The 12,111-nt window shown below is 38.3% G+C and overlaps 1 non-coding gene across 1 annotated transcript; it reads right to left on the reverse strand.

Moving 5' to 3' along the window:
• Positions 1-8,501: 8,501 nt before the first annotated feature.
• Positions 8,502-8,647, reverse strand: LOC112447622 (small nucleolar RNA SNORA79). The gene has a single exon (XR_003035815.1). It is a non-coding gene; the product is annotated as a small nucleolar RNA SNORA79 (small nucleolar RNA).
• Positions 8,648-12,111: the final 3,464 nt, after the last annotated feature.

The raw sequence follows: 12,111 nt of genomic DNA on the forward strand, positions 1-12,111 counted from the left end.
GATCAAACCTTCCACAGATTTTGTTGTTGTTTGTGGAGAAGGAGGTCAGTTTATCTTTGTCTCTTTCTTTTTTAAAATTCATTTATACGTTTGTTAAGTTGGGTTCAGAATTTAAGTTTTAGTTACCAGCTGAGAGGTTTACTTTTTCCCCACATAGAGTAAAATCATGACTTCATATTAATAGCCTCATAATATTGCCATTGCCTAGTAGACTAATCACAAAACCACCAGTAGTAAGAAAGATAAGAAAGTGCAGTTATTCGTATATTTGTAATGTTGACATTTGGCATCTAGCTCCATAATGCTGTTTACAAAGTAACTGTCTTTAATATACTTTTCTAATAGGTCAAATATTCCTTCTCACTTGAATATCTCATCCTATATAGAGTGCACTAAACTAACAGCTGTTAACCTATGCATACTTAAACATAGTTTGCAAGGTACTTTAGATATTGTAAACATATCCATTTGGTCATTTGCAGAGAATTGTGCCACTACCTGTTATGAGATTTGAGGAGGTCATCCAATCATAGTGAAATTCAGTGAAATCTGAAGACTGATTAGAAGAATCTTAACCATAATCACTTGCTACTATTGAAATATATTGGGAGGCACAGATTTTATTATGCTGAAATTTTCACACATGGAGGAACTCCATTTGTTAACAGTTACAGAAGGTGATACGTGGTATTTGAAATTCCACCACAGTATTAAACTCATTGCCATGTGAACTGATATATCTAGTACAGGGTTTTTGGTTTTTTTTTCATGGCTTATTCTTGGTTGTGATTTTTATTGAAGTCATTTAATTTTGATTTTTTAAAAAATTTAATAGTCCACTTGCTATCTCTAGGTGTGTGTTCTATGAAATCACAAATAATAGTATTAGTCATTTCTATTTCTGAAATCAGATCACATGATACCTAAGTATCTCGAGTTTGCTTTATACAAGGGTGTGGTTGGTAGGTGGAAAGGGCTAAAATGAAGCCAGCAGGATAGGAAATCTTTTCAAACAAGTGTGCTCTAATAAGCCCAAGAATTTGGAAACTGCCATCAAAATCAGAGAGACTTTAGTTAATATCCCTGTTCCACAACTTCTGGACTAAATGGTTTTGGGGATATTCATTCATTCTGTCCTCAGTAACATTTGTTGTTCAGTCTCTAAGTTGTGTCTGACTCTTTATGACCCCATGGACTGCAGCACGCCAGCCTTCCCTGTCCTCTACTATCTCTCAGAATTTGCTCAAATGCATGTCCATTGAGTTGGTGATGCCATCCAACTATCTCATTCTCTGTCACCCCCATTCTCTTCCTGCCCTCAATCTTTCCCAGCATTAGGGTCTTTTCCCAAGGGTTGGCTCTTTACATCAGGTGGCCAAAATACTGGAGCTTCAGCCTCAGCATCAGTCCTTCCAATGAATATTCAGGGTTGATTTCTTTTAGGATTGACTGGTTTGATCTCTTTGCTGTCCAAGGGACTCTCAAGAGTCTTCTCCAGTACCACAGTTCAAAAGCATTGAACAGCACCGGTAACATTTACACATTGGTAGCTTTGAGCCCAAGGCTTCCCAGGTGGCTCAGTGGTAAAGAATCTGTCTGCAATGCAGGAGATGCACCCTCTATCCCTAGGTTGGGAAGATCCCCTGGAGAAGGAAATGGCAACCCACTCCAGTATTTTTGTCTGGGCAATCCCATGGACAGAGGAGCTTGGCCGGCTGTAGTCTGAAGGGTCACAAAGAATCAGGCAAAACTTAGCGACTAAACAACAATAACAACTTTGAGCCCAGCACTGTTATAGGCACTGGGTAAACAGCAGTGGACTGCAAGGAGATCCAACCAGCCCATCCTAAAGGAAATCAGTCCTGAATATTCATTGGAAGGACTGATGCTGAAGCTCAAACTCCAATACTTTGGCCACCTGATGCAAAGAACTGACTCATTAGAAAAGACTTTGATTCTGGGAAAGATTGAAGGTGGGAGGAGAAGGGGATGACAAAGGGTGAGATGGTTGGATGGCATCACCAACTTGAGGGACATGAGGTTGAGTAAACTCCGAGAGTTGGTGATGGACAGGGAGGACTGGTGTGCTACAGTCCATGGTGTCGCAAACAGTCAGACACAAATGAGCAACTGAACTGAACTGAAACAGCAGTGGATTAAGCAAAGTGAATTACTTAAGAGAGATCACAGACAAGTGTAAGAAACAGAGAAGGCACTTAAGTAGTAAGTACAGTGAACCTCCAAAGGAAAATCCTAATCATGTGGATTGAATGAAGGAGGTCTAAGAGAACAGATGTCCAGGTTGACCAAAGAATGAATGGGCCCATTTGGGAGGGGGAAATTCAGAGAAGCAAATATGCCAGAGCAGGAGCCAGCATATGTGGACTCTTCCAGACTGGCCTATTTGTTTGAGAAATTGAGGCAAAACCTAGGAGATCTACATCTTGGAAGGTGGGCTGAAAGGGGAAATTATGCCCAAATCCTAAAGGGCCTTGAAAGGAATGTCAGAATTTTGGATTTTTTTTTTTCCTGAGAGCATTGCTTAACCTTTCTAAATGCCAATTCACTCAGCTATAAATTAAGATAATATTACCTAGCCTCATGAGGTTTTTATAAAGACTCAATAAGATATATGTTTATAATTTGCTTAGAAACAAGGTCTGGCACATTATAAATATTTTATAGTAGTAGCTATTATTAATTTTCTTAAGGCTGTTATTACTAGAATTCTTATTAAATAAGCCAATTTGTGTGCAGGGCAGAATAAGAGTCAGGAGGGTATCAGGGCTAGTAGGTCAGAGCTCCTCGAGAGCTTATTTGCTAAGGAACAACAGCGCAACTAGATAATCAACTTCAGGAAGAAAGAAGAAGTAAGCATGTTATCATAGCTCTGAACTTGTACAGCCTGGAGCAGTGGCTCTCACCTAAGAGCTGTCTGGCTTCCCAGAGGACATTTGAAGGTGCCTGAAGAACATACTGCTTGGTACAATTGAAGGGAGGATGTAATGGTTAGACTGGGGAGTGTCCTAATATCCTGCGGTGCACAAGACAGCCACCCACAACAAAGAATTGCAACAGTACTGAGTCTGGTTACTCTTCCCCTAGTGCATGCCTGCCAAAGTGGGAACAGAGGTCACAGCTGGCACAGTGGGCTGAAAATGAGTTTATGTCTGTGAAGCTCTCTCCTTATTACTTGCTTGTCTCTATCTTTTGCCTTTTCTGTCCTCTGTTAAACTGGAATACAAACTAAACATCATATGGTGAATTACACGTATAGTTTGCTCTATCTCAAAGCTTCTAAAACATATATCCCTTCACTAGCTAATCAGTTTCAGCAAACCTCTGCAGTGGGTGGTAAATGTAGCTGACAATAGCAATCATGTGTTTCAGAAGTGTCAGTGGAGAAACACCGAGATGATGTGGGAGTGTCGAATTTGTGATTTTAGGTGGGGCGGTGTCAAACAGCTGCAAACAATATTGCCAGAATACCCAAATTAAACCCATTAAAAAATACCCATTTTTTAAAAGGATGTAAAGTTCATACAGTAGAATCTGGGTAAAAATAATGTAACAAACGATTTCTTACTTATCTAGACTAAGGGCTTATATAGTCAAACACGTTCTTGGTTGTACTATAGCATTCTGTTACCAATCTGAATTTCCTTGGGGATTTCTATAGTTCTATTTGTTGTGATATTGTCTTAATTGATGTCAAGTAATACTAGTGGATAGAAGTGCCCATGTTTCATCATTCTAATTTCAGTATTGAATAAGAGCAAATGCTTCTGTAGTAATTCTCAAAAATAATTTTATGTGATAATTTGCTAAGTAGTCCAGAATATGTTTTAAATATAAACATTTGCGATTAGTAAATACACTCTAATAATGTGTGCAAGAATCAGATACATGTATATTAATATTTATGTGAGTGCAGTTTAATTTTAAATGAGGGACTTCCTTAAATGAGGGTTTCAGGAATCTGTTAGATTCAACCTTTACTTGTTACAATGCAGAGGTGACAAGACTCTCTCCCTGATGAAAAAGGGGTTAGTATTTAGCAAATTTCACAGTTCAAGTAAAAGTTAAGAAACACAAAATAAGCAGAGTTGTTAAGAGCTTAAAAACAATTGTTGTGTTTTTAACCTTATAATTCAAAAATAATAAAAACAGTAAAATATCAGGTTGGGAGGGCCTGAGATATCTATTGGGTTGGCCAAAAGTTCATTTGGATTTTTCTGTAACATCTTATGGAAAAATTTGAGTGAACTTCTTGGCCAACCCAATAAAAGGGAAAAGATCCAGGGTAGTATTTAAAAATACCAATATGGTCATGTCATTCCTCAACTTATCACTATTTCATGATTTCTCATTACTCTTGGTGAAAACAAAAACAAAAACAAAAAATTCCCTAACAGCCTCGGAGAAGGCAATGGCCCCCCACTCCAGTACTCTTGCCTGGAAAATCCCATGGATGGAGGAGCCTGGTAGGCTGCAGTCAATGGCGTCGCTAAGAGTCGGACACGACTGAACGACTTCACTTTCACTTTTCACTTTCACACATTGGAGAAGGAAATGGCAACCCACTCCAGTGTTCTTGCCTGGAGAATCCCAGGGACGGAGGAGCCTGGTGGGCTGCCGTCTATGGGGTCGCACAGAGTCGGACATGACTGAAGCGACTTAGCAGCAGCAGCAGCAATACAGCCTAGTGTCTGGTCTAATCATTTTCTACTTCTCCAGTCCTCGTCAACCAAATGCCTGCTGCCACAGAGCCTTTGTATATGTTCTTCCCTTTGCCTGAAAGTCTCATTTCAGTTGTTCCCTTATGCTACTCTTTTGTTTAATCACTCAAAGTCGTATCTCTAAATACATATACAGAGGACCCCAATCTCTCTTTTATATTCCTACCAGAGTGGTCATTTTTCTGTATATTTATGTTCTGATTTCACATAGGAGTAGCCAAGAATTGCAGCAATTTCTATAATCAATTTATCACAGATTTACAAGGTTTACCAGTCATCTCCTGTGATTGCACATTTTTGGAAAAGATGAGCCCACAAGGTAAAAGATTAATAATTATGAATATGACTCATGTTTGTATAGAGCTTTATATCTTACTAAGCCTATTCTAGCATATTGAAAAGCAGAGACATTACTTTGCTAACAAAGGTCCATCTAGTCAGTTCAGTTCAGTTCAGTCGCTCAGTCGTGTCTGACTCTTTAAGACCCCATGAATCGCAGCACACCAGGCCTCCCTGTCCATCACCAACTCCCTGGGTTCACTCAGACTCACGTCCATCAAGTCAATGATGCCATCCAGCCATCTCATCCTCTGTTGTCCCCTTCTCCTCCTGCCCCCAATCCCTCCCAGCATCAGAGTCTTTTCCAATGAGTCAACTCTTCACATGAGGTGGCCAAAGTATTGGAGTTTCAGCTTTAGCATCATTCCTTCCAATGAACACCCAGGACTGATCTCCTTTAGGATGGACTGGTTGGATCTCCTTGCAGTCCAAGGGACTCTCAGGAGTTTTCTCCAACACCAGAGTTCAAAAGCATCAATTCTTTGGTGCTCAGCTTTCTTTATAGTCTAACTCTCACATCCGTACATGACCACTGGAAAAACCATAGCCTTGACTAGACGAACCTTTGTTGGCAAAGTAATGCCTCTGCTTTTTAATATGCTGTCTAGGTTGGTCATAACTTTCCTTCCAAGGAGTAAGTGTCTTTTAATTTCATGGCTAAATCACCATCTGCAATGATTTTGGAGCCCAGAAAAATAAAGTCAGTCACTGTTTCCACTGTTTCCCCACCTCTTTGCCATGAAGTGATGGGACCAGATGCTATGATCTTAGTTTTCTGAATGTTGAGCTTTAGGCCGACTTTTTCACTCTCCTCTTTCACTTTCATCAAGAGGCTCTTTAGTTCTTCTTCACTTTCTGCCATAAGGGTGGTGTCATCTGCATATCTGAGGTTATTGATATTTCTCCCAGCAATCTTGATTCCAGCTTGTGCTTCTTCCAGCCCAGCGTTTCTCATGATATACTCTGCATATAAGTTAAATAAGCAGGGTGACAATATACAGCTTTGACGTACTCCTTTTCCTATTTGGAACCAGTCTGTTGTTCCATGTCCAGTTCTAACTGTTGCTTCCTGACCTGCATACAGGTTTCTCAAGAGGCAGTTCAAGTGGTCTGGTATTCCCATCTCTTTCAGAATTTTCCACAGTTTATTGTGATCCACACAGTCAAAGGCTTTGGCATAGTCAATAAAGCAGAAATAGATGTTTTTCTGGAACTCTCTTGCTTTTTCAATGTTCCAGAAGATGTTGGCAATTTGATCTCTGGTTCCTCTGCCTTTTCTAAAACCAGCTTGAACATCTGAAAGTTCACAGTTCACGTATTGCTGAAGCCTGGCTTGGAGAATTTTAAGCATTACTTTACTAGCGTGTGAGATGAGTGCAATTCTGCAGTAGTTTGAGCATTCTTTGGCATTGCCTTTCTTTGGGATTGGAATGAAAACTGACCTTGTCCAGTCCTGTGGCCACCACTGAGTTTTCCAAATTTGTTGGCATATGTAATCCTTAGTTCTTATTTTATAAAATATCCCTTGTCAATTGCTTTAAATAATTAGACTTAAAAAATAATGAGATCATAATCTTGATCAATTTCAAATAAGAAAGAGCCTGTAGCAGTCATAGAATTGAATCTCTTTTTTGAATATTTGATACACCTACAAACAGAAAATCAAATGATCTGACAAAAGTTGAGAAATGGTTAGTGAGCTCAGCATTCGTGTTTCTTATACCCTTGCTGCTCTACCTGTGCTTTACTTCTTTCTAATTAAGCATGGCTTCTCGCGGAAAGACCATGAATTTCAGAATCACAGGTTGAATTCCTTTTTCCCATGTTCTATCCAAATAATAATCATTAATAAACTAGGTACTCTTTTGTAGCCTGTGTTTTCTTATTTTTGAAATGAGGTTAAAAACAGATACCATACAGGTTTTTTGTGAAGCCTAAATATAGAAAAGTGTGTGAAGTGCCCAGCACCGTGCCTGGGTAATATCAGTTTATTGGTCAATATTTTGTTTCATTCCTCTCTTCTATTTTCTTAAATAGTCCTATTTCATCTAAGTAGGAACCTTTACCACTTATATCAACAAGATAGCTAATGGTAGAAATTGTACATTGTATATAGACGATATTGAACATGATGGAGAAAATATCCTTCTATGAGATGGCTTTCAACACTTTGCCAATCACTTCTGTCTGTGACTATACACTTGGGTTTTCTCCAGAACTAATGAGTACAAGTGTTAGTGGCTACCATGTATGGAACACTTTTCATGTGTCTGACATTCTGCTGAGTCCTTTTCATGCAGTCATCTATGTATTTATCATCCCAACCCTAGGAAGTTTCAACTGTCAGGACGGTTTTGCAAGAAACAGAATTTTATTGTCAAAACTGAATGTTTTCAAACCCTTGTGTAACTTGGCTTAGATCTCAATTATTAGGACCTTTGTGCCACATAAGAGTTGAACAAAGGGCAAAGTGTATACAGTGGGCCTTGACTGAAAAGACTGACATACAATTTTGAAATGAATTCAACTTTACCTTTTGTGTGGCTTCACATACATCCAGACTTCTTGGGATAGTGTAGAACAGGCTGAATATACTCACTCTAAAGACACCTCTCCTATATGGCCCATTCTCTATTATATACTGGCCTGTGTTTGGTGTAGAAAATTGGACTGTGTCTGTTCTTGGAATATGTTATATTTTTTCTTGCCTCTGGCTTTGCCAGAAAGGTTTCCTTCTCTCTCTAGCTGCCTTTCTGCATCTTCTCCATTTGCCTAAATCTGATAGATTCTTCAGACTAACTCAATTGTCTTCCTTCACGAAGGCCTGCCTGGGTTAAACTGCATTAATTACATTCTCAAGGTTCTAATTTGCTGAAGCTATTTTAAAATATTTATTGTACAATTAACATGTATAAATTTGAAAAGTAAACTAGAATAAGCAAAAAGAATAAAAACAATCCCCTGAAGTTTTATCAGTCAGAAGAGAGCTTTGGTCTTAATTTCCATATAAGAATATATGTAACAGTAAAGAAATATAAGTACACACATACACACTAGAGAAGGAAATGGAAACCCACTCCAATATTCTTACCTGGGACATCCATGGACAGAGGAGCCTGTCAGGCAGTAGTCCATAGGGTTGCAAAAGGGTTGGATACAATGTAGTTAATAAACAACAAATACACACATACATATGTGTACGTATGTGAGTGTTTAAAAATTATTTATCTATTATAGTATACCTTGCTCTTTTGCTGAATATTGTACTATAAAACAAAATATTTAAAAATGACTATCTTTCCATCTGTATTGTACTTTATGATGCAAGTAATGAATAAGTAGCAAGACATGACTAGTTTCCTACTTACTGGTGTATTATGATCTTGAGCAAATTACTTATTCTGCTATTTTGTTTTGTTTTGTAATTATTTGACTTCACAAAAATCAGAAGGCACTAACGGACAGCCAGTCTATTCCCATGGTGCCCTGCGTGAAAATAAGTCAGCTTAGATATAATGGACTAAAATCCCACTACTTAAGACTCCAAGCAGTGAGAAAGAGAGCCATGAAGCTGACTATTTTTTTACAAAAAATGTTTAACCTAAAGGGATGTTTTGAGGATTAGTTGAAATAAGGCAAATAAGATATGTAACATAGTACCTGGCACATAATAAGCATTAAAAAATATTAATCACTAATATTATTCCCATTACCAATATGTATTCATTCAACATATGTTAACTATGTGTCCAGAAGTATGCTAGATCCAACTTATAAAATCTTAAAATCTATTTAAGGTATTGTCACTATATAACAGTATTTCCACAATTGGCAGTGGGATATGATGGATAAGCATGTGGAAAATTAGAACAGCCAAGACTTTAGTCTTAACAATGAGACAGTGATTCCAAAAAAATCTCAGAGAACAAAATTTCCTATATCTCAGTGACGATTTCATAATGAGCTATCTTGCAACCTGAGGAATTTTTTTTTAAGTCTTCCAGATTCTATAGTAAAAAAGCAAAAACCAAAATAGCTCTGTCATGTTTAGCCACTGCCAATTAATGCCTGGAATTGGATTAACCACCAGAAAACCAGTTCAAGTAACGTAAGACTCAAGCTGTCAGGCAGGGTTAGTATCCTTGGAGAGACCACATACATATCTTGTCAGGGAAAAACAGCCTACAATATCATCTTTTTTCAAGGCACGAGTAAATTCCTGCCTCATCCGTACAAAACCTTCAGACCTCCAAGAGGCCAGAGGGTACAGATTAAAATTCATGCTTAGCAGAAACAGCTTCCGTGCTACTCGCCACACTCTTGTACACAGTATTCAAAAGAGAATCCCAAGGACTTAGCTATTGTCTCAGCTCTGCATTTGAACTCTGTCCATGTACAGGCATAGAGCAGCTAGTGTTTTATGAAGGGCGGGGGCGGTTACATTTCAAGTGCTCGGCATTATCAGAAACCCCTATGTTTGGATTCTTATTAAGAGGGCCACAAAATGTGTCTGCTCTATTCTTTGTTACCTTAAGCCTTTGTTGTCAGGTTGGGAACACTGTTGAGTTCTGTTAAACAATGGTGGTGGGAGGGGGAGTGGGACAGGTTTTGAACAAACAACCTTGTGTATGTTTATGTGAATGTGCGTGTGTGTGTGTTTCCCAAAGGCCAGAAAACCAAAGGAGACTATTAGAAGAAAATCTTAAAGCAAATCTGTGGGTTACTAGACCCATTGGGGTCTTTACTGATTGTGTTCCACGAGGTTATTTGACTAGAAACACCTGTTGTTTTCTCTGCAGAGCCATTGGGCAGGGAAGGGGTGCAGCCACAGCATACAGATGAGAACACGTGGCTGGTGCATGAACCCTGGTAGGTCGTAGTAAAGCAAGAGTGTAAATACTGGAGTATGCCTTCTTTGTCAGTTCCATGCTACTTTTGGAGAATTTCTGGCATGCACTTCCTCGCATTTGGCACTGTAGTCTATTTTAATAATGTTTATGCTCTTGTTCTGTTCCTCATCCCAACAAGCTGTTACAGAGAAGCCACATTGAAATGAGCCTCCTTGCATCTTTTGCTGCTACTTGAAGAGGGTAGCAGCCTGTTCCCCAGAATAGTGTGGAAAAGATCTTCTCCAAATAAACTACTTTAATGCTAAGCAAAATGCCACATACATAAAATAGGTAATGCCGAATTATGTAAAATGCTTTTTTCAAGGAAGAGGGAAAAGGACTTAGCACCAAAAAAAAAACAACTGTCAGCATGGGGAATTCCAAAAATAGCCATCAAGGTAGTTTGAACTGCTTAATATTGCAATTACTATTTACTTCTTCAAATTAGTCTCCATTATCTTATGAAAGAATCTTTAGGGTAATTTATTTGACTCTCCGGGGGGCTTGTGACCATCATGAATAGATGTTTAAAGAGCCTTAGAAGACTCTTCTAAAATCTAATTTAGTCTTTGCATCACACACTTTTACTTATTGCTTATCCCCTTCCAAACACCCTCACAATTCAAATTTCTCAAGGAAACCTTTTTCTCCATTAGTGTTAATACATTGGCATGCAGTGGGGAAATTAGCCTTGAGTTATATGTATCGAGAGAAACAACAAAGCCAATGTGCTTTGTTCTTAGCAAGCTCACTTAATCTCTCAGATATGTAAAGATGAATCAGAAAAACAATATGAACCAGCTCATCTTCTTAATTGGAATCATAAAATGAATGTTAGAGTTAAAAAAAATAAAAAGTACTTTAGAGAGAGTATTCATTCTAGACCCTTCTTTTGCTATTTGAGAAGAAAGAGGTTCAGAATGCTACAACAACTGATGTAAGATCCCCAAGAAGGTATCTGACAGCATACAAATGATCCAAACAAGAGATGAGTGCTTGATATTTCCAATTTCATTTTCCCATCTTACCATTCTGGCACTTACTATGTGATCATCAGAATCAACTGAGAAAACTCATAAAAATACAGATACCCAGAATTCTCCCTTCAAAGACCTGTGTTAATAGCAATGGTATTGGGCATGAGAATCTGCATTTTGACAAGTCCCCTGAGAAATTCTTAGGATACAAAAATATGGAAAACTTTGTACTCTACAATTCTGTCTTCAGAGATCAAAAACCATTTCTTATCACTTAAGGCTGTATAAAAGTTTCTAAGATGTGTATCCTTATGAGTTTATTTTTAAATTGTCTGTATTTATATGTGAGACTTTGGGGAAGCCTTGCATTGAGACCTGTGCAGTGTCCATTTATAAGTCAATTTTCCTGGAATCTGCTTTTATATTTATGGTATTTATACGTCTGTCTTCTGTAATATTGCCATTTCTTAGAGTCCATCTAGAGCTTTGACCATTCAATCAACATTCTATTTAGTAAGATATTGAATCCAGAGATGCACAGAAACAGTCCCTTCTGAGATATGCTGCAGGAGCTAATGTCAGGCAGAAGCAGTGAAAATACTTGGCAACTGTCTGAACTATGCTTGCCTTTGTGTGAATTTCCTCGAGATGAGGTAAACTGTGTTCTGGCGAGAGATTAACATTTATTTATCTTTATTATTTTTTTAATCACTTCCCACTGGTTCATATGTGTCGACTGTTGACAGTGGTACTAGCTGTGAACTTTACCGAGAAATGGCACCTGTTATAGGGTCAGTTTTTGAAAAGGCTGTGACAGACACTGCCTTTCGTCTTTACAATTTTGGCAGTGCCAAGTGTATTCAGGTACTATGTTCAGTGCCCAGAAAGTTCTCCGCTAAATCAAATGAGTTGAGGGTACCTGTAATCATTTAAATAGAAAGTTTAACTTTCAGGTAATTTTGAGGGAACAATAATGACAAATGAACAAGAGTTGCAAATGACTCTTTTAAAAAGACAGACTTGGCTTCTAAGCTCACGTAGCTTATTTTAGCAATTTCAGAGGCTGTGTACTCAAGTCTCCTGTGAATTGGGCTTTTATACCACCCCATTTGACAATTAAAATGGAAAAACGTGGAAAAAGCCATTGTTTGTTTTTTCTATAGTGTC

The sequence above is a fragment of the Bos taurus genome, chromosome 7 (genome assembly GCF_002263795.3).
Source record: "Bos taurus isolate L1 Dominette 01449 registration number 42190680 breed Hereford chromosome 7, ARS-UCD2.0, whole genome shotgun sequence".
Classification (NCBI taxonomy): domain Eukaryota; kingdom Metazoa; phylum Chordata; class Mammalia; order Artiodactyla; family Bovidae; genus Bos; species Bos taurus.